The following is a 23,357-nucleotide window of genomic DNA, read 5'->3' as shown; positions in this document are numbered from 1 at the left end:
CAAACCATCAAAAGATTTTGCACGTGGAAACTATGTATTACAAAACTGTTAATTTAATTTTTTTTTTAAAGGAATACAATCAGGGAAAGTTACAAACATAATGATTCCTAATGAACATAAAATAATTCAGTACAGTAAATAAGCATAAAAAAAATAAGTGATATTAAACACATCGTTTACATTGTCCCTTCTATTCCTGAATGTGGATCATGGCAGTGTATTTATTTTAATAAACAAAAAAAATAAAAATAAATCAAGTACCCTTTTCCTAATCAATATCCAGCTGTCACATGACCCAGCTCTCTCCCAGCCTGTCTGCAGGGAAACATAAGGAGGAGGAGCTTCTAGTCCTCTGCTGCTGATAACTTGTTCAAAAAAAAAAAAAAAAAGAAAAAAAGACCAGACTATGAAATACAGAGTAGAAATAATTCATTAATATCAATAAACTGTTTTAAGTTGTCATACAAATATATATTTTGAATCAAATATTTTTTATAAGTTACAAACATAATGATTTCTAATAAACATTAAATATCCAGTAGAGTACAATAAGCATAAAAGTTAAACAATAAATTGTATTGTAAATTTAAGGTTTTTGCTAACATAAAAATCTGTCATAGTGAGATAACAATAATACAATGTAATACAACATATTTAAAAAATAACACTAAAGCCAGTTACACAATTGTTGTGAGGTCACGTAATAAAAATAGCAAAAAAAACAAAAACAAAAAAAAGGAAATACTAAATCAAATTTGAAACAATGAAACTATGTCATATTATACAGTATGTATTCTAACAACACATACTAACATACACATATATATTTTAGAGTAATTCAATTGAAAAACCTTTTTAAAAAATATACAAAAGGTGTAGACATACAAAACACCAAAAAAAGAAAAGCTTGCTTTCACCCTTCTTGTCTTTCCAGAAAGATGGCACCATCTTTGTTGAGGCATCATCCAGGGCCACCATCTGCTTGCTGGACTGACACAATCGTGTAAATCCTGGCTGGGAACACAAATGCCTGACACAGATCAGCCTGTGCTGCAGCCCTCTTCCTCCTGACTTGCTACAAAGTTACGATCTTGCAGTCTGATCACTAGAGTGGGGGAGGGAACTGAGGAATGCTTCCTAGAATGATGACAGGTACTTTTTTTTTTTTGGCACATCTGTATTCTTTTGTCATTAATCTGGTGGCCCTGGAACGTGACTGGCTGGTGGTGCTGGAACTCACCTGCTGGTGATATTGGAACACATTTGGTGGTGATCCTGGAGCACATCTGCTGGTGATGCTGGTAAATCTTATTTACTGTCTCTTACATACAAAAATTGTGATGTAAAAATACTTCTTTCCTATAAGATTATAAGAACTCATGAGCATGGCCCTCCTGCGCCTCTTGTATTGAATTTTAACGTGGTTGTAAACCTCAGACATGAAATATGAACAAAGCATACCCTCTATAGTGTGTACTTGTCTCAATCCAGAGCACCAATGGGTAATGGGCAGCAGTGGCTGCTGGTGGGTTTTTCTTTTGGGGGGCGGCAAACAAAGAACACCCCCCCAGCAGCGTGGCACGACATTAGAACACCCAACCCCCATAAACTCACTACCCCACCCCCACCCCCTGGGCAGTCTAGCACTTACCCACGGGGATGTGGTGTCCTCTCCTGGAGTGTGGGCAGTGGGCAGCGACCGCGGTGGCTCCGGTGTCCGCTCCTCCAGCGGCTTCCTCCGCCATGTGTCTCCTCTTCTGCCAAAGCTCTAGGCATCCAATAGGATCGCCTGACGCTTTGGCCAATCGGGAAACAGGTCTCACCGACCTGCCTCCTGATTGGTAGGGAGGAGCTTTCGTGTAAAAATAGCAAAAATTACATTCGCTATGGTCACACAACTGGGTGGCCTTGGAGCGCAATGCTCTGCGCTATTGAGGCCACCCTTTTTTTAAGCCTATTAGAGCCTCTGGCTCTAATCAGGTGCTTAAAAAAAAACACCTCTGCCGCGATGGAATCAATGGTCCGGTGCCACTGATATGTAGATCGGGGGCCAGATGCATGGATAGGGGAGGCGGCGCCCGTGCACCCTCTATGGACAGGCCGCCACTGACGGGCAGGGATTTCCAGCACACAGCCTGTGATTGACAGCCTCAGGTCTGTTTCTGTGTGCTGTGTGAAGGGGGTGTGTCTCTTTCCTCCTATAAGCTTTTAGAGCTCTACCCAATGACCTTTGCAGTGTGTAATTTCAGCTCTCCTCCCCCTTTTTTCTGAACTCTCAGACAAGCTTTATAAATTCAGCACTTTGAATGAATGTAGAGCAGTGAAGACTATAGATAAACAGGTACAACTTATGAAGGGAGATTTGTTTCATCTCTGTGTATCACCTGAGGCCAGTCACTTTATTGGGTATATGTAAAGATTTAAAAGCACTTTAAAGCAGAGAGAGGGGCAGCACAATGTGCAAGCTCCAGGATTTGCATTCCTACCGCCCCACTATGGAGCCGCGTTCACATATTCTGCAAGGGGCTGCACTGTAAAATAAACTGAATGGCTTTACGCCTAGCTGTCTTATTTGCTGGATATTATTGGCAGCTTGTAGACAGGTGCAATCTATGTTCTCCACTGCAGTTGGCGCTTGTCCAGAGTGGTACTGCAGGTGGAGGGAAAATCAAATGAAAATTGGTTTCTCTATGGTTCCCTGGAGCAGTGTTCAGGTTGGTGGCCATCTTGGGTCATGCAGAGTCTTTTTAAGCCCCTGCTCCCAGGTTTTGGTGTGCATTTATGAAGTGTCTCGCATAGAGAAAGCATACCCTTCTGTCAGGGACAACACTAGCAGCAGGGAGAGATTTCGGGGCAGTAGGGAAAGCTCTGGGCCTACATCTGCACTTCAGCAAGCTCCCTTTTGGGTTGGATCAAGCAGGCCGAATTCCACCTCCCTTGGCAAAAACTGTCTTCAGTTCAGACCTACTACCGTTAACGCTACACTGACTTTAAGTTCCCGATCGGGTGAGCTCCCTGCTGGGCTGTTGAACGGTTTTGCAAGTTCTTCGATACATCAATTACTGCGTTCTGGCTTTTGCGTGCCTACGTCCGCTGCACCACGCTGCACCTACCCAACAAACTCTTTGAATTTGTTGGCTCATTTCCTGGAACTGCTAAAAAGACCACTGCCATATCTCTATTGTTTTCATACAAGAACCTTATGCCGCGTACACACAAGCGGAATTTCGGCCCGCAAAAGACCGATGAGATTTTTTTTGTCAGAAAATGCAACCGTGTGTATGCTCCATCGGACTTTTGTTGGCCGAATTCCAGCCAGCAAAAAATTGTTAGCATGTTCTTAATTTTTCGGTCGGAAAAAGTTCCTATCCGAAAATGCGATCGTCTGTGGCAAATCCGACAAATTCCTACGCATGCTCAGAAACAATTCGATGCATGCTCAGAAGCATTGAACTTCATTGTCTTAGCTCGTCATAGTGTTGTACGTCACCGCGTTCTTGACGGTCGTAAGTTCAGCGAACTTTTGCGTGACCGTGTGTATGCAAGGCAAGCTTGAGCGGAATCCCGTCGGAAAAACCATCATATCTTTTTCCGACGAGAAGTCCGACCGTGTGTACGCGGCATTGGAGTTTCAATCAGGATATCCTCTAAGTGAGCTAGGTAGACCAGTCATCTTTCTACGCTTTCCAGTTCTAATTATGAGTTGGAGATACCTTATCTTCTTTAAGAAGTCTAATGCCGCGTACACATGATCGGACTTTACGGCATACTTGGTCCGGCGTACCGGATTTTGTCGGACAATTCGATCGTGTGTGGGCTCCAGCGGACTTTGTTTTCTCAAAAGTTTGACGGACTTAGATTTGAAACATGTTTCAAATCTGTTCGACGGACTCGAGTCCGGTCGAAAAGTCCGCTCGTCTGTATGCTAGTCCGACGGACAAAAAACGATGCTAGGGCAGCTATTGGCTACTGGCTATCAACTTCTTTGTTTTAGTCCGGTCGTACGTCATCACGTATGAATCCGTCGGACTTTGGCTGATTGTGTGTAGGCAAGTCCGTTCATTCGTAAAGTCCGTCGTAAAGTACGCCGGACAAAGTCTGCCGTAAAGTCCGCTCGTGTGTACGCGGCATTACAGCTTTAACATTTTGAATTATATCTATCGCCGGCTGCAATTTTTTTTCGTCTTTAAAGTAATCTACAGATTAAATGTAGCTTCAAAGTAATGCCGCGTACACACGATCGGAATTTCCGTCAGAAAAAAATTGGATGTTTTTTCCGATGGAATTCCGCACAAGTTTGCCTTGCATACACACGTTCACACAAGTTCTCTGAACTTTCGACCGCCAAGAACACGGTGACGTACAACACTACGACAAGCCGAGAAAATGAAGTTCAATGCTTCTGAGCATGCGTCTAACTGTTTCCGAGCATGTGTGATTTTTTCTGTACCAAAATATAAGAGACCAACTACAAACTGGTAACAAGATGGTACCACACTCCACACGCTTTACATATCTGTTACCCTGATACATCCGAACTTTATTGGAGGTGGCGGGGTGACAGAGGCATGCTGTTGCATGTGTTTTGGTCGTTCCCAAGGTTGTCACCATTCTGGTCTACGATCAGAACAACAATTTAGCAATTTACGGAATACACGATCCTGAACGATCCGGCCTTCTTTTTTTTATTACACGTCTCTGACATACCGGCAAATCTATACAAACAGTCAATTGTGCGTCACCTATTGAATGCCGCAAAGGCCTGTATCCCACTCTGTTGGAAACAGCAGACACCACCTATGGTGACACAGTGGCTCCGGAGAGTGGAGGATATTAGCAAAATGGAGTTCTCACCGCAAAGCGCCAACAGGAAAAGTATAATAAGACTTGGGCGCTATGGAAACAATTTGTCTTCTCCACGGAGGGAATTGCCCTTAGCGCTTCCCAATAGAGCATACACTTTGTAAGTTCAAGCGCCAGAACTGTGCCGAATCAACCAGGGTCCTAGTAAGCCTTGTTCCTCTAATTTCCTCCCCTGTTTCCTCTCCAGTCCTTCCATTCCTTTTCCTCCACACTCTCTCTATCCCCCTTTCTAACTATATCTTCTTTCCCTTACTTTTAAAAGCATTTATATGCTATAAGACGAATATGGAGAGTGGGAAGGAATAAAAGCAGGGATGTGGGAACTTTGGCTTCCCTGCCCCATTTACTCCACTGAGGGGATTGTTGCACGTATGCTGGAAAAGTTTTATCATTGAACACCAGTTTAAAACATAGTCACTATTCATAACATATATGCAAATCAATGTACCCTTGTGATCTTTTTTCATCCCACCTTCTCTCCAGAATGTTGTTGTTTTTTCTTTTTATGCAGCTGTGATATGTCTGTACTAGAGTGCCTTTGCCCATGTTGGGCGTTAATAAAATCATATTTGAAAAGCCACATCTTGTTGATTGCCGAAGCTTAATCATATTCTACATATGTGTTTGCATTATTCAGGTGGGCGAGAAGATACAACAAATGTTCACAAATGTGCCCAAAAGTAGACAAATTTGTGTCCAGTCTCTACTAGGAATGAACACGATGTGAGGAAACATGCAGTTCAAACTGCGTTATATTGTGTTGGGATGTAGTAGAGGCTGCCAACAGAAACTCCTGCGCCAAAAATGCCAAGGAAGCAGCAGTTTTCATCAGTCTTTTCGTTTTCATTATCTGCCTTTTCCTCATCTCCGATTGGACGCATCTGGCGAGCTGAAACAAAACAAAAGTTTTAGGGCTTTAAATTGGAACTGTACTTATGCACCCTTCACCTCAAATTCTGCCTCTATCATAACTCCACTTCAAGTTCTGCCTCTATCATGACTCCATCAAGAGGAAGTAGGCACCCATCAAAGAGGTCCTGACTTTAAATTTTGGCTCTATCATGGCTTCATCAAGAGAAAGTTAGCACCCTTCAAAGAGGTTCCCACTTCAAATTCCACCATTATTATGACTTCATCAAGAGAAGATTGGCATCCACCAAAGAGGTCCCCACTGCAGATTCTGCCTCTGTCATGAGTTCATCAAGAGAAGGTTAGTACCCTTCACAGGGATCCTCACTTCTAAATTTCACCTCTATCATAACTTCCTCAAGAGAAGGTTAGGACTCTTTAGAGAGGTCCCCACTGCAAATTCTACCTCAGTCATGACTTTTTCAAGAGAAGGTTAGCACTCTTCAGAGAGGTCCCCTCTTTAATTTTTGGCTCTGTCATGGCTTCAATAACCACTTCAGCCCCGGAAGGATTTACCCCCTTCCTGACCAGAGCACTTTTTACAAATTGGCACTGCGTCGCTTTAACTGCTAATTGCGCGGTCATGCAATGCTGTAACCAAACGAAATTTGCGTCCTTTTCTTCCCACAAATAGAGCTTTCTTTTGATGGTATTTGATCACCTCTGCCGTTTTTATTTTTTGCGCTATACACGGAAAAAGACCGAAAATTTTGAAAAAAAATGATATTTTCTACTTTTTGTTCTAAAAAAAATCCAATAAACTCAATTTTAGTCATACATTTAGGCCAAAATGTATTTGGCCACATGTCTTTGGTAAAAAAAATGTCAATAAGTGTATATTTATTGGTTTGCGCAAAAGTTATAGCGCCTACAATCTAGGGTACATTTTCTGGAATTTACACAGCCTTTAATTTATGACTGCCTATGTCGTTTCTTGAGGTGCTAAAATGGCAGGGCAGTACAAAACCCCCACAAATGACCCCATTTTGGAAAGTAGACACCCCAAGGAAATTGCTGATAGGCATGTTGAGCCCATTGAATATTCATTTTTTTTGTCCCAAGTGATTGAATAATGACAAAAAAAAAAAAAAATTACAAAAAGTTGTCACTAAATGATATATTGCTCACACAGGCCATGGGCATATGTGGAATTGCACCCCAAAATACATTTAGCTGCTTCTCCTGAGTATGGGGATACCACATGTGTGGGACTTTTTGGGAGCCTAGCCGCATACGGGGCCCCGAAAACCAATCACCGCCTTCAGGATTTCTAAGGGCGTACATTTTTGATTTTACTCCTCACTACCTATCACAGTTTTGAAGGCCATAAAATGCCCAGATGGCACAAACCCCCCCCAAATGACCCCATTTTGGAAAGTAGACACCCCAAGCTATTTGCTGAGAGGCATGTTGAGTCCATGGAATATTTTATATTTTGACACAAGTTGCGGGAAAGTGACAATTTATTTATTTATTTATTTTTTTTTGCACAAAGTTGTCACTAAATGATATATTGCTCACACAGGTCATGGGCATATGTGGAATTGCACCCCAAAATACATTCTGCTGCTTCTCCTGAGTATGGGGATACCACATGTGTGGGACTTTTTAGGAGCCTAGCCGCGTACGGGACCCCGAAAACCAATCACCGCCTTCAGGATTTCTAAGGGTGTACATTTTTGATTTCACTCTTCACTGCCTATCACAGTTTCGGAGGTCATGGAATGCCCAGGTGGCACAAACCCCCCCCAAATGACCCCATTTTGGAAAGTAGACACCCCAAGCTATTTGCTGAGAGGCATGGTGAGTATTTTGCAGCTCTCATTTGTTTTTGAAAATGAAGAAAGACAAAAAAAAAAATTTTTTTTTTCTTTTTTTAATTTTCAAAACTTTGTGACAAAAAGTGAGGTCTGCAAAATACTCACTATACCGCTCAGCAAATAGCTTTGGGTGTCTACTTTCCAAAATGGGGTCATTTGGGGGGGGTTTGTGCCACCTGGGCATTCCATGGCCTCCGAGACTGTGATAGGCAGTGAAGAGTGAAATCAAAAATTTACGCCCTTAGAAAGCCTGAAGGCGGTGCTTGGTTTTCGGGGTCCCATACGCGGCTAGGCTCCCAAAAAGTCTCACACATGTGGTATCCCCGTACTCAGGAGAAGCAGCAGAATGTATTTTGGGGTGTAATTTCACATATTCCCATGGCATGTTTGAGCAATATATCATTTAGTGACAACTTTGTGCAAAAAAAAAAAAAAAAATTTGTCTCTTTCCCGCAACTTGTGTCACAATATAAAATATTCCATGGACTCGACATGCCTCTCAGCAAATAGCTTGGGGTGTCTACTTTCCAAAATGGGGTCATTTGGGGGGGGGGTTTGAACTGTCCTGGCATTTTATGCACAACATTTAGAAGCTTATGTCACACATCACCCACTCTTCTAACCACTTGAAGACAATGCCCTTTCTGACACTTTTTGATTACATGAAAAAATTATTTTTTTTTGCAAGAAAATTACTTTGAACCCCCACACATTATATATTTTTTTAAAGCAAATGCCCTACAGATTAAAATGGTGGGTGTTTAATTTTTTTTTTTCACACAGTATTTGCGCAGCGATTTTTCAAACGCATTTTTTGGGGAAAAAACACACTTTTTTACATTTTAATGCACTAAAACACGCTATATTGCCCAAATGTTTGATGAAATAAAAAAGATGATCTTAGGCCGAGTACATGGATACCAAACATGACATGCTTTACAATTGCGCACAAACGTGCAGTGGCAACAAAATAAATACATTTTTAAAAGCCTTTAAAAGCCTTTACAGGTTACCACTTTAGATTTACAGAGGAGGTCTACTGCTAAAATTACTGCCCTCGATCTAACCGTCGCGGTGATACCTCACATGCATGGTGCAATTGCTGTTTACATTTGACGCCAGACCGACGCTTGCGTTCCCCTTAGCGCGAGAGCAGGGGGGACAGGGGTGCTTTTTTTTTTTTTTTTTTTTTTTTTCTTTATTATTTTTTTGCTTTTTTATCTTATTTTAAAACTGTTCCTTTCATTTTTTTTTTTTTTAATCATTTTTATTGTTATCTCAGGGAATGTAAATATCCCCTATGATAGCAATAGGTAGTGACAGGTACTCTTTTTTGGAAAAATTGGGGTCTATTAGACCCTAGATTTCTCCTCTGCCCTCAAAGCATCTGACCACACCAAGATCGGTGTGATAAAATGCTTCCCCAATTTCCCAATGGCGCTATTTACATCCGGCGAAATCTAAGTCATAAAATGCTCGTAGCTTCCGGTTTCTTAGGCCATAGAGATGTTTGGAGCCACTCTGGTCTCTGATCAGCTCTATGGTCAGCTGGCTGAATCACCGGCTGCATTCTCAGGTTCCCTGTTGAGACAGGAGAGCCAGAGAAAAACACGGAAGACGATGGGGGGGGGGGGCATTCTCTCCCACTGCTTGTAAAAGCAGTCTAGAGGCTAATTAGCCGCTAGGATTGCTTTTACATGAAAGCCGACCGCTGGCTGAAAAGAATGATACCAAGATGATACCTAAACCTGCAAGCATCATTTTGGTATAACCACTCAAAGTCGTGAATGCTGTACCTGAAGACAAAAATATGGCTAACAATAAAGCACAGTAAATGGTAAAGTATAAAAAATTGCATACCTGAAAAGCAAACATGATAAAACATAATAACAATAAAACATTGCAGAATAGAATACAGTAAAAAAGAGCAGAACAATAGAGAGAATAGAGAGAGAGAGAGAATAGAGAGAGAACAATAAAACGACAACTATTATTTTTTATTTTATATTTTTGTTTGTTTTTTTTTTTTTTTTTACACTTTTTTTGTAACTGTAACTTTTATAACGGTAACCGGTTCCAGGTTCGGGTCTCTCAAAATGCGATGGCATCTTGGGAGACCCTGTGAAAGTGTGTCCTAGTCTGTGCAATGCTGTACCCTACGCTAATACTCAGCTAGTGAATGGTAGCATTCAAAACATTCACTAATGCAAAGACCAGGATTGTCAGGACAGGAGGGACAATAATAGCAGGTGTCACGCCTATATCCGCGCTTGCTGCAGACACGACATCTTTTTTGGGGGAGTTCGTTGGGTAGGGGTACTAGGGGGAGGACATAAAGAAAATGCCTCTCATGCAGCCGACTGCATTTGGTTGGGGATGTGAATGGGGGAAGTACGGGCGCTGCAGAAGCGGTGGGTTCCCAATTAGGATTGGCGAATGCAGCAGGAAGGGCATTATGGGCACGACGGGCCTGTGTTTGTCTTCTTTGTGGCAGCGGGACACTACTTGTGCTTGCCACCTCACCAGCTTGAACTGCACTTATGGGACTCGCCACGTCACCAAGTGTTACTGCAGTGCTGGTTTGACTATGACCGGGGTGTACTAGGCCGCTGGCGCTTGCCAGTTCACCAAAACGCTACCAAAAAAACTGTTAACGATCGCAGGGATCAGGCCTGACTCTGCGAACGCTGCAGTTATGCGTTTAGTGTTTTGTAAGTGACAGTGATCGATCGATACTGCACTTGGGTGGGCTGGGCTGGGCCGGGCGGAGGGGCAAAACGCAGGTGCTAGCAGGTATCTGGGCTGATCCCACTAACACTGCGTTTTTGGGAACCCTAAACTGCTGGGGATGCCAGTATAGATCTGATCGGATCAGATCAGATATTGATCAGTTCAGATACTATACCACTAAGGGAGGTGTACGGTGCGTGCGTGGGTGTTAGCGCTACTGGCACTAACCTGACGCTGCCTGGGGCTGGTGCTTGCCAGTTCACCAAAACGCTACCAAAAAAACTGTTAGCGATCGCAGGGATCAGGCCTGACTCTGCGAACGCTGCAGTTATGCGTTTAGTGTTTTGTAAGTGACAGTGATCGATCGATACTGCACTTGGGTGGGCTGGGCTGGGCCGGGCGGAGGGGCAAAACGCAGGTGCTAGCAGGTATCTGGGCTGATCTCGCTAACACTGCGTTTTTGGGAATCCTAAACTGTTGGGGACGCTAGTATAGATCTGATCGGATCAGATATTGATGCGTTCAGATACTATACCACTAAGGGAGGTGTACGGTGCGTGCGTGGGTGTTAGCGCTACTGGCACTAACCTGACGCTGCCTGGGGCTGGTGCTTGCCATTTCACCAAAACGCTACCAAAAAAACTGTTAGCGATCACAGGGATCAGGCCTGACTCTGCGAACGCTGCAGTTATGCGTTTAGTGTTTTGTAAGTGACCGTGATCGATCGATACTGCACTTGGGTGGGCTGGGCCGAGCCGGGCGGAGGGGCAAAACGCAGGTGCTAGCAGGTATCTGGGCTGATCCCGCTAACACTGTGTTTTTGGGAACCCTAAACTGCTGGGGACGCTAGTATAGATCTGATCAGATCAGATATTGATCCGTACAGATACTATACCACTAAGGGAGGCGTATGCTGCGTGCGTGGGTGTTAGCGTTACTGGCGCTAATCTGACGCTGCCTGGGGCGACGCATATCACCGCCGGGCGATCAGGGGGCTAAATCTTTATTCGGCGGGTGCCCTGACACTATAAAAAATAAACAAACTAACCAGCGTCACCCATAACGGTTATACAGTGATCAGTGGTGAAAGGGTTAACTAGGGGGCAATCAAGGGGTTAAAACATTTATTAGGTAGTATATGGGGGTCCCTGTCGCTATAAAACGCTGACGGCGAACCTAAATATTTACCTCACTAACTAGCGTCACCAGCGACACTAATACAGCGATCAGAAAAATGATCGCTTAGCGACACTGGTGACGGGGGGTGATCAAGGGGTTAAAACTTTATTAGGGGGGGTTAGGGGGGTACCCTAGACCTACAGGGGGGTAATACTAACTGTCCTAACACTGTAAATGTCACAAACTGACACCAATACAGTAATCAGAAAAAAAAAAAAAAAAAAAACCTGCTGGTGTCAGTTTGTGACAGGGGGGGGATCGGGGTGTTTTGTGTGCCTGGCATGTTCTACTGTGTGTGTGTGTGTTGTGCACTCACATTGCAGTCTTCTCTCCTCGGCCCGGAACGGAAAATACCGAGCCGAGGAGAGATGACATCATTTCCTCTGCCTCTGTGTACAATACAGAGGCAGGGAAATGATCCCATTGGCTGAGAGCGATCGCGAGGGGGGGGCCACGAATGGATGGCCTCCCCCTCACCTCCGATCGCCGGGGGAGATTTGCCGACCGCCGCTGGCACCGGGGGGGGGTCCGATCGGACCCCCCACCCGCGGGCAGGCAAGGACGTACATGTAAGTCCTTTTGCCTGCCCGTGCCATTCTGCCGACGTATATAGTCGTGCGGCGGTCGGCAAGTGGTTAATTAAAAGTTAGCACTCTTCTGAGAGGCTCCCACTTCTAATTCCACCTCTATTATGACATCATCAGGAGAAGGTTGGCATCCTTCAGAGAGGTCCCCACTTCTAATTCTGCGTCTATTATGACATTATCAGGAGAAGGCTGGCACCCTACGGAGAGGTCCCCACTTCAAATTCCACCTATATCATGACTTCCTCAAGAGTAGAGTTAGGCGAACAGTTCGAGCCGAGCAAAAGTTTGGCCCAAACACAGACCTGAATTTGCTTGTCACTCGATGGGATGTACAGCGCTATCTAAGCCCTGATTGGGCAAAGCTTTGCCCAATCAGGGCACAGTGAATAGCTGGTTGTTAAGGAGCAGGCCGGGAAGCCCTTCAAGTCTGGTATGGATCATTAAGGGGAACCCCATGCCAAAATTTTTTTTTTTTAATGGCGTGGGCCCCCCCACAATCCATACTCCCCTCCTGAACCATACCAGGCCACATGCCCTCAACATGGAGGGGTGCTTTCTGGCAGGGGGGTGGTTGTAGGGGTCTGTGGGCAGGGGGCTTATCGGAATCTGGAAGCCCCCTTTAACAAGGGGCCCCCAAATCCCCCCCATGTGAATGAGCATGGGGTACATTGTACCCCTACTCATTCACCCAAAAAAAGTGTCAAAAATAAAGACTAGAGGCAGTTTTTGACAATTCCTTTATTAAAAAACGAAAAGAAAAAAAAAAGTCCCCAGATGTAGATCCATCGTTAATCAAGACACCAGCTGCACCACCGGACTCGAAAAAACAAAAAAAATATTCCGCCCATGACAAAGGCTAACAGCCAAATGCCTGCTCTGCCGTTTGACAATTCTTACATAGGTAAGGGGCGGGGCCACTTAATGATGTCACCTGGTGGCACTGCCCCTTGTGACGTCACAGACCCAGCATGCATCGGCCAGTGATGTCCCAAGGGGGCGGTGCCACCAGGTGATGTCCAGATTCCAATAAGCCCCCTGCCCACTGACCCCCACAACCACAGCCCAGGGTTGTCAGGAAGAGGCTTTTGCCCCTATTAACATGGGGACAAGGTGCTTTGGGGTGGGGGGGGGGGGGGGGGGGGGGGGGGGAGTCCCCCTGCCCCAAAGCACCCCCCCAGTTGATGGTATCTGGCCTGGTATGGTTCAGGAGGGGGGGGGCGCTCGCTCTTCCTCCCCCTTTCCTGACCTGCTTGGCTGCATGCTCGAATAAGGGTCTGATATGGATTTTGTGGGGGACCGCACGCCATTTTTACATTCTGACATAGGGTTCCTCTTACAATCCATACAGAACTGAAGGACCTGGTATGGATATGGGGGGACCCCCACACTGTTTTTTTTAAACAATTTTGTATTGCTGGCAATGGTATTGTATTGCTGGCAATTTAAATGTCAGATGAAGGGGATGCCCCAGGCACCATATTTAAAGCAATATTTTTATTTTTATTGTTTTACTTTAAGCATCATTAAAATCACTGCTCCTGTAAAAACGATCTTTTAAAAAAAAAAAAAAAATTTGCATTGATATACGTCCCCCAGGGCAGAACCCTGGCCCCCATACCCTTTTCATGGCCCATTACTTGCATATAATCTTTCAAAACGGGGTCTTTTAATTTTTCAAATTCAGGTCCCATAAACTTCAATGGGGTTCAGGGTTTCGGGTCCGAACTTTTGTGATGTTTGAGAGTTCTGGCGCAAAACGAAAAGTGGGGTGTTCAGCCCAAGTCTACTCAAGAGAAGGTTAGCACCCTTTAGTGAGGTCACTTCGAATTCTACCTTTGTCATGACTTTTTCAAGAGGTTAGCACTCTTTAGAGAGGTCCTTACTTCTAAGCTCTATCATGACTTCATCAAGAGAAGGTTAACCACCCTTCAGAGAGGCCCCCTCTCCCAAATCTGCCTCTATCATGGCTTCATCAAGGTTTAAGTAACATGCCACTGTACTCCTCTCTGTCCTCTCTTCCTCCCTTTGGTGGAGCAGGTGGTGTACTTGGATTCTAAGCAGCTGAAGAAATCAGTGGCAGAAAGGGTTGGGGGGGGGCATTTCTACCTGTTATTCAAAGCCCAGTACTGGATTCATCACACCCCCATCCCACTCAGAGAGGTCCCCACTCCATATTCCGCATCCATTATGACTTCATAAAGAGAAGGTTAGCAACCCTCAGAGAAGTCCCCATCCACTTTTCATCAAAAAAGCTTGAGGTTTGGAGAGTCTCTTTCATTTAGTCCATTCAATCCCCACCCCGACCTATTTATATATTTACCTTTGCCATACTCCCACACTATTCTTCTCCATTGCTTTGTAGGAACCACCTGAAAAAAATACCCACTGCTTCTGGGTAGGGGAGCAATGGACCCCCTCCTACGATACGGTGCGGTGGTCCAGCTGCCACACTCCAAATCCAGATAGGCTACATTCTAACCCAACCCATGACCTAGTCCTTAACCCAATCCCCAACCCAGCATTGAGATCTCAGTTGTGGGAGCCAGTAGATGGGCATTTTGCAGGTATTTCAGAATATTGAAGGTAACGTGTTTAGCTCACCCAGCCATTTTCCGTAGTTTGCCAGAAACTGGAAAGGCCATAATAGGAAAGAGACAACACGGTCCATCTTCAGCCTTCTAATCAGCGAGAAATCTGAAAACATTACAAAAATTCATTTGAACTATACGGGTGCAACTCTGCAATTTGAAATCACAGCAAAATACATAAGAATACATACTGTACATAGAAAGATTTTCCTTCACTTCCTGTCCCATAAACAAGACAGGAAGTGAAAGGCAATCCCTACAAAGTGAGAATGGAACTAGTGTCCCCATTGGAAGATTATCCCTCTATTTCTGTTCTGGTGACAACTCAAAATTTGGGATTTATTCTCACTTTTAGAAGTAAGAGTAAACAGAACAAATAGAGAATCTCGCTATCAGGGGTCCATCTCCACGCCTCTATTCAAAACTAAAGAAAAAAGTTTTGCCTTCAGTTATACTTTAATTGAGGACACAATTACCTTTATAAGAGATTCCCCTAAACTATCACTGAGCTTTGGAAAAGCCAGAGCATGTTGCTCTCTGGGGAGACTGGGTGGTGGCAGCTTTGAAAGTAAAGATGATTCTTTTGGGGGAATCAGGATGCAAAATCTCTCCTTTACCCCCTCACTAACATTTGTTTTAATCAGCACTGCATTTTAGTTGTGGTCATGTGCACTGCTCTATATAAACTCTACATATCTCATAGTCTATAGTCCATCGCAGGATGGAGCAAGAGAGGGTGTCTGCATTCCTACACAGTGGGACCATTGAAAACGAACGTAGCCACCCTCTAACAGGAAGTCAGATCACAGCAGACAAAACAAAGGAATCTAGAGGTTTAGAAGAGGATGAAAACAATAGAAGGGACTTTTCTGACTTAACCGATTCAGCCCCGGAAGATTTTACCACCTTCCTGACCAGAGCACTTTTTGCGATTCAACACTGCATCGTTTTAACTGACAATTGCGCGGTCGTGTGACGTTGCACCCAAACAAGGATGACGTCCTTTTTTTCCCCACAAATAGAGCTTTCTTTTGGTGGTATTTGATCGCCTCTGCGGTTTTTATTTTTTGAATTATAAACAAAAAAAAAAAAGCCACAATTTTGAAAAAAACGCATTATTTTTAACTTTTTGCTATAATAAATATCCCCCAAAAATATATAAAAAAACTATTTTTTTCCCTCAGTTTAGGCTATGTATTCTTCTACATATTTTTGGAAAAAAAAAAAAAAAAAAAAAAAAAAAAAAAAAAAAAAAAAAAATCGCAAAAAGCGTATATTCATTGGTTTGCGCAAACTAGCGTCTACAAAATAGGGGATAGTTTTATGGCATTTTTATTATTAATTTTTTTATGGCATTTTTATTATTATTTTTTTTTTACTAGAAATGGCAGCGATCTGTGATTTTTATTGGGACTGCGACATTATGGCGGACACGTTGGACAATTTTGACACATTTTTGAGACCATTGGCATTTTTACAGCGATCAGTGCTATAAAAATGCATTGATTACTGTAAAAATGACACTGGCAGTGAAGGGGTTAACCACTAGGGGGCGATCAAGGGGTTAATGTGTTCCCTATTGTGTGCTCTAACTGAAGAGGGGAGGGGACTGTGCAGGGGAGATGACAGATCGCTGTTCATACTCTGTTTACACACACAGATCCCGGTTCTTGGTGTGCCCCGAGCGTTCGTGGGAGCCCGACGGTGATCGTGACCGCTGGGCACTTGCATCAGCTCCGTGGGGGAGCAGGGGGCATGCGCGCCCCCCCTAGTGGCCGAATATGTTACCGACATAACATGAAAGCGATTTGCGCAGCAACTGCGGCGGATGGTCGGCAAGTGGTTAAAAGCAGCAAGCGGTTAAAAGAGAAGTATGGGAATTTTTGTATTTTGGAACATACTTATTTAGGTGGGTGCAGCATCAGTCCTATGCTACATCTATGCCCTGCCGGCTCTAAGACTGAGAACCGAGTGATCAAACCCCACTGATTGCTCGGTTCTCAGAGAACAGGGAGCAGAGAGCTGGTGACTGTAAGTCACCAGTTCTCTGCTCTGCTCCCTCTTTGCTCACTGGAGCACTGGGCTGTTGAGGGGGCTAGAGCAGCCGGCTCAGCCCCTCGGCAGCTTGCTGAGAAGCCGAGCCAGGTGCCAGCTCTAAGACTGAGAACCGAGAGATCAAACCCCACTAATTGCTCGGTTCTCAGAGGTCCGGGAGCAGCGAGCAGGTGACTGCAAGTCACCAGTCACCTGCTCTGCTCCCTCCTCAGTCACTGGAGCGCTGGGCTGTTGAGGGGGTGGGAGCGGCCGGCTTGGCCTCTCAGCAGCTTGCTGAGAGGCTGAGCCGGGTGCCAGCTCTAAGACTGAGAACCGAGAGATCAAACCCCACTAATCGCTTGGTTCTCAGAGGTCCGGGAGCAGCGAGCTGGTGACTGCAAATCACCAGTTCTCTGCTCTGCTCCCTCCTCAGTCACTGGAGCACGGGGCTGTTGAGGGTCAGCCTCTCAGCATCCTGCTGAGAGGCTGAGCCGGGTGCCAGCTCTAAAACTGAGAACCGAGCGATCAAACACCGATGATCACTCGGTTCTCAGTGCTCCGTGAGCAGAGTGCTGGTGACTGCCAGTCATTGGCTCCCTGCTCTGCCCCCCATGCTCACTGGATCGCTGGGCTGTGGAGGGGGGTGGGAGCAGTCGGCTCAGCCTCTCAGCGACTCTCTGCTGCCGGCCCAGGCACATGGGCATATCCCGACCATATGGTTACAATCTTTCCGGAGCCTGGACCAGCTCTTTGACGTTAGCCGGCAGCGGGCTTCAGTAGACAGCCCGCTGTCTACTGAAAACGGGTCACGGGAGTGCAGAACGATCTGCAACTCCTGAGATCCACAGAAGTACAGCCAAACGAGCTTTGGCTGTATTTCTCCTTTAAGAATACATACTGGAATAGAATATACATTTTTTAAACCAGGGTTTAGCGTCACTTTAAACTAAATCTGGCAGATTTGCTCCTCAAAGACAGCCACTTCATCAGACAGGCACCACCCAGCTCATTTTTTGAAACATCGAAGGAGCCTGGTTGGAAATGTTTGGTAAAGAGTGACCTATCAGACTCTGTCCCCGAGTGGGGGGACTTAGACAGCCGCGGGTGCTGTGGTCATCAGAATACAATAGCCGTGGCTGTATGGAGAAATCTATTAGGCCTCTCCTGATCAGCCCACAATCGTTGTGTGTACGGCTAGCCATTTTTTTTTTTTCCTAACGATCAGAGAGGTTGCAGAAAGGAAACTTCAGGGAGAAAACATTTTCCGACATAGTCTCCGAAAATCCGAACAGAGTACAGAAACAAAACCACATTCCGCAGATTTTTATAAACGGCTCGCTCTGCTTATTTTATACAAAACCATCAACTTAGCTATTTATAGAAAGTCCCATCACGGATTTCTCCGCGTTTCCAAAAAGTGTCAAATTTACGATCTATTATACGCAACGTTCTTGTTTTACTGCCGTCTATAACTCGCGTCCCCGGCTCTCACAGCACCAATGCGATTTCCCTTCTATATTGAATGACTATGTTATGATTTAAAGGTCCTGAGTCTGGTTTTCTACAGACCAAATCTAAACACAGATTTCTTTGCGGCTACACATCATGACTCTTATTGCCGGAACGTTCCGTAGACGTTCCGTTATCCATCTACTCATTGGATCAGGATGGAACTCTTACCGGAGGTGGGGATGATGCTCGGTGTATCCTACGACAGGACAGACAATAAATAGGAGACGCTCGCTGGCTGAGAAGTTCTGATAAAGGAAGTGAGACGTCACAGCAGTTAAAGGGCTTTGTCATCATAGGGATTTTAAATATGAGATTGTGAGCGAGATGTTTATAGGTAAGGGGAAGTCAGAGTCGGTGTTTTCTTTTTTCAGCAGGCTCAGCTGTTAAATGTCTTTTTATGGTGATCAGGGAACGGTAAGCAGAAGCTGTGCAAACCTTCAACAGGCAACAACATGTTCTTAAAATAGATCTTTATCACCAAAATCTTTTTTCCGCATTCTTTTTCCTGCCATGAAATCAACAACATTATAGTTAAAGTAACTAACTAAATGCAAAACTTTTTTTTCTGCCATCTGTGTCCCCATTGTGGAGATTTCCCTTCACTTCCTGTCCCATAGACACAACAGGAAGTATGAGGAAATCCTTCCAAAGTGGGGGAATGCCTGGAACACTAGTGTCTCCATTGGAAGATCTCCCTTCTATTCCAGTTCTAGTGACAACACAAAATTTAGGATTTTCTTTCACTGTCGGTAAGAGTAAGGCAAGAATAAGGGGTGAAGGAGGAAATCTTCTAATGGGATGCCTGCTGCTGTGACACCTTGGGAAGATTTGCTCTCAATTCATGTTGCATTTCCAAGTCAGGAAGTGAAGGGACATCTCATTAACAGCCATCAAAAAGTAATCTAAAAGGGGTTCTCAAGTAAAACTAAAGGCAAAACTCCTTGTTCATTTTGGATTCAGTAATTGAAAGTTATAACAAAAAAGGAAGAGAAGTGCCAGGAAAATCCTAGTGCAGTAATATTTTATTTGATTAAAATACAAATTGTTGACAGTATAAGGTGCACTTACATAATGCTAGTGAGGGTAGGTGCTTTCCAGATCCAGCATCACACAGAAGAGCCGTCGGGGTGTCCCTGTAGAAGAGTCCACGAACGCTGTGTGTCAGAGGAAGCTTTTTTTAAATCTGTGTCCCATTGGGGAGAGCCCCCTTCACTTTCTGTCCAAGTAAGGACACAACAGGAAGTGAGAGGAAATCCTTCTGGAGCCAGGGAATCCCTAGAACGAGTGTCCCCATTGGAAGATTTCCCCTCTATTCCTGTTCTGGTGACAACCCCAAATTTGGGATTTTTTTTCACATTCACTCTCAATGATAAACTCAATCTCAAAGACAGTAATAAAAACGCGATGGGGGTTCTAATCCCCCTCCACTCCACAAATTAAAACACAGGTACAGAAAGAGCCATTTAACACAGAAGGCAAAAGTGCGTTTTTGCAGCCCCATTTTAGTGCTGTATTCTTCCCATTGACCACCGCTGTAGAAGGGATAGTCTTCCCATTGACCATTAATGTAAGAGAGATATTCTTCCCATTGACCACCACTGTAAGAGGGCTAGTCTTCTCATTGACCACCAGTATGAGAGGGATATTCTTCCCATTGACCACCACTGTAAGAGGGCTATTCTTCCCATTGACCACCAATGTAAGAGGGCTATTCTTCCCACTGACCACCAATGTAAAAGGGCTATTCTTCTTGCTGGTCATCAATGTAAGAGGGCTATTCTTCTTGCTGGTCATCAATGTAAGAGGGCTATTCTTCTAGCTTTCCACCAATGTAAGAGGGCTATTCTTCTCGCTGGCCACCAATGTAAGAGGGCTTTTCTTCCCATTGACCACCAATGTAAGAGAGCTATTCTTCCCATTCCCCACCAATGTAAGAGAGCTATTCTTCCCATTCCCCATCACTGTAATGCCCCGTACACATGGTCGGACATTGATCCGACATTCCGACAACAAAATTTTAGGATTTTTTCCGACGGATGTTGGCTCAAACTTGTCTTGCATACACACGGTCACACAAAGTTGTCGGAAAATCCGATCGTTCTAAACGCGGTGGCCAATAGCTTTCATCTTTTTATTTATTCTGGGTATGCGTGGCACTTTGTCCGTCAGATTTGTGTACACACGATCGGAATTTCCAACAACAGATTTTGTTGTCGGAAAATTTTATATCCTGTTCTCAAACTTTGTGTGTCGGAAAATCCGATGGAAAATGTGTGATGGAGCCAACACACGGTCGGAATTTCCGACAACAAGGTCCTATCACACATTTTCCGCCGGAAAATCCAACCGCGTGTACAGGGCATTACACTCGCTCAGGCCGGACTCCTTTGATCCACAAACCCATTATCGCCCGTGTGTACAGGGCATAAGAGGGCTATTCTTTCCATTCACCACCAATGTAAGAGGGATAGTCTTCCCACTGACCATCACTGTTGGAGAGCTATTCTTCCCATTGACTACCACTGTAAAAGGGCTATTCTTCCCATTTCCCACCAATGCAAGAGGGACATCCTTCTTATTGAAGACCAACGTAAGAGGGCTATTCATCCCATTGACCATTACTGTAAGAACCATATTCTTCTCACTGACCACCAATGTAAGAGGGACATTCTTCCCATTGACCACCAATATAAGAGGTCTATTCTTCTCACTGGCCACCAATGTAAGACGGCTAATCTGGAACAGGGGCTGATCTCTGTCAGACATTTGTGAATACAGTTACCAGGATTTACATGATCGTGTTATCTCTGAACTAGCTTCACCTGAAGAAGAATTAAGGAATGTAGTTATGTATTATTCATTTCAGGAATAGACTCTAAGGAAAACCAACAGGGTCTACTCACTCAGCATGCCATACAACGGTGTGCCCTAACTCAATGCCTTAGGTACCCCCAACATTACCTTAGTCCGCAAGCGAGCCAGACATTGATCTCCTTCCCTTCACTAAGTTAAAGATTACCAGCGATCTCCGGACACATATACCGACCCCCCTTCCTGCAGGATCCTGTGCATGTGCTTTCCATCACTGTGCTCTCATCTGTATACATGCAACTTTGCAAATACTGTAATGTGACAAACATCTTCTCACTGTCTGCTGAGCCAAAAAAAGTCACTTACCCCGGAGTCAGCTGTTGTGTGTAGTAGGAGTCACACACCACAAACAGCAAACAAAGACCAAGCCCCGTGAACTAATAAAAAACAAGTTCACTTCGTTTATTGTAAAGCTAAGGTTTATTCTTCTTACTGTATATGTGGTTTTTCCTGGTTCCTCCTTCATCAACACGATAATGACACCTTTCTGTTTGCACTTCACATAGAGTTGCCTCCTCATTCCTTTAAACCCAAACACATATTAATTACACGGGTTCTGTGGCTGATTAAGGTGGTAATTGAACTCACTTGGTGCCTTACCTGCATTAAATCATTAGCCTCACAACCTAATTAATATGTGTTCGGGTTTGAAGGGATGAGGTGGCAACCCTAACCTCATACCTAATCACTAGGTCTCTGTGCTGCTCTATACAATCCTGGCAGATCATGGCTGAAGAATACCATACACAGCTTCCAGAAGAACGTCACAGCACCCGGCCTCAGTACTTCTCTCAAGAGCCCTCAGTCCTGATGCAAGCAGTGGGCTGGCTCTATGCAAATATCAAAACGCCTTGATGGGTGGGTGCCCATGTGGAGGATTTGTACAGAGAAAGAGTACCCCCCCCCCCCCCAATCATATGGGACTTTTTAGACAACTAGATAAGAAAATTGAAATATGTATGTATACAAAATTAACAAAATTTTATTTAGAAAAATATTAACCACTTAACAACCAGCCCATAGCTGAATGACGTCTGCAGGGCGGTTGCTTAACTCTGGGAGGGCGTACTATGATGTCCTCCCAGAATTCCCCTCTCGCGCGCCTCCCTGGGGCACGCACCCGAACACATCCGTAACCCGAACACACCCGAACCGGCATCACGGATCCCGGTAAATGGCCGCTGATCGCGGCCGTTTACCATGTGATCACTTCGTCAAATGAGTGTGAGTGTACACTGTGAGCGGAGAGGGGGATGGATGGATGGCTGCAGCGCTGTGGGCTGGATGTGTAGTGCCCACAGCACTGCTCTGGACATCCAGCCATCCATGCGCAGCCATCCCTAATGCTCTGCAATGCCCCAGAATGCTGTGCAGTACTCTGCAATACTCTGCAATACCCCCACAATACTCTGCAATACCCCACAATAGTCTGCAATACCCCCACAATACACTGCAATACTGTGCAATACCCCCACAATACTCTGCAATACCCCACAGTACTCTGCAATACCCCACAATACACTGCAATACCCCCACAATACTCTGCAATACCCCCACAATACTGTGCAATACCCCCACAATACTGTGCAATACCCCCACAATACTGTGCAATACCCCCACAATACTGTGCAATACCTCACAATACTCTGCAATACCTCGCAATACCCCACAGTACTCTGCAATACCCCACAATACACTGCAATACCCCCACAATACTCTGCAATACCCCCACAATACTCTGCAATACCCCCACAATACTCTGCAATACCCCCACAATACTCTGCAATACTCCCACAATACTCTGCAATACCCCGCAATACCCTGCAATACCCCAACAATACTCTGCAATACCCCACAATACTCTGCAATACCCTGCAATACCCCAACAATACTCTGCAATACCCCACAATACTCTGCAATACTCCCACAATACTCTGCAATACCCCGCAATACTCTGCAATACCCCCACAATACTCTGCAATACCCCCACAATACCCTGCAATACCCCGCAGTACTCTGCAATACCCCCACAATACTCTGCAATACCCCCACAATACTCTGCAATACCCCACAATACTCTGCAATACCCCCACAATACTGTGCAATACCCCACAATACTCTGCAATACCCCACAATACCCTGCAATACCCCACAGTACTCTGCAATACCCCACAATACACTGCAATACCCCCACAATACTCTGCAATACCCCCACAATACTCTGCAATACCCCCACAATACTCTGCAATACCCCGCAATACCCT

General features: G+C 44.8%; 1 long non-coding RNA gene across 1 annotated transcript; it reads right to left on the bottom strand.

The window, feature by feature from the left end:
* Positions 1 to 35: 35 nt before the first annotated feature.
* Positions 36 to 21,363, bottom strand: LOC141148521 (uncharacterized). Its single transcript, XR_012245228.1, has 4 exons — positions 21,184 to 21,363; positions 19,291 to 19,376; positions 14,690 to 14,782; positions 36 to 5,752 (listed from the first exon to the last, which is right to left on the bottom strand). It is a non-coding gene; the product is annotated as an uncharacterized lncRNA (long non-coding RNA).
* Between the last annotated feature and the right edge of the window lie 1,994 nt (positions 21,364 to 23,357).

The sequence above is a fragment of the Aquarana catesbeiana genome, linkage group LG06, assembly GCF_042186555.1.
Source record: "Aquarana catesbeiana isolate 2022-GZ linkage group LG06, ASM4218655v1, whole genome shotgun sequence".
Taxonomy (NCBI): Eukaryota; Metazoa; Chordata; class Amphibia; order Anura; family Ranidae; genus Aquarana; species Aquarana catesbeiana.
This window is presented reverse-complemented; position numbering and strand designations above follow the sequence as displayed.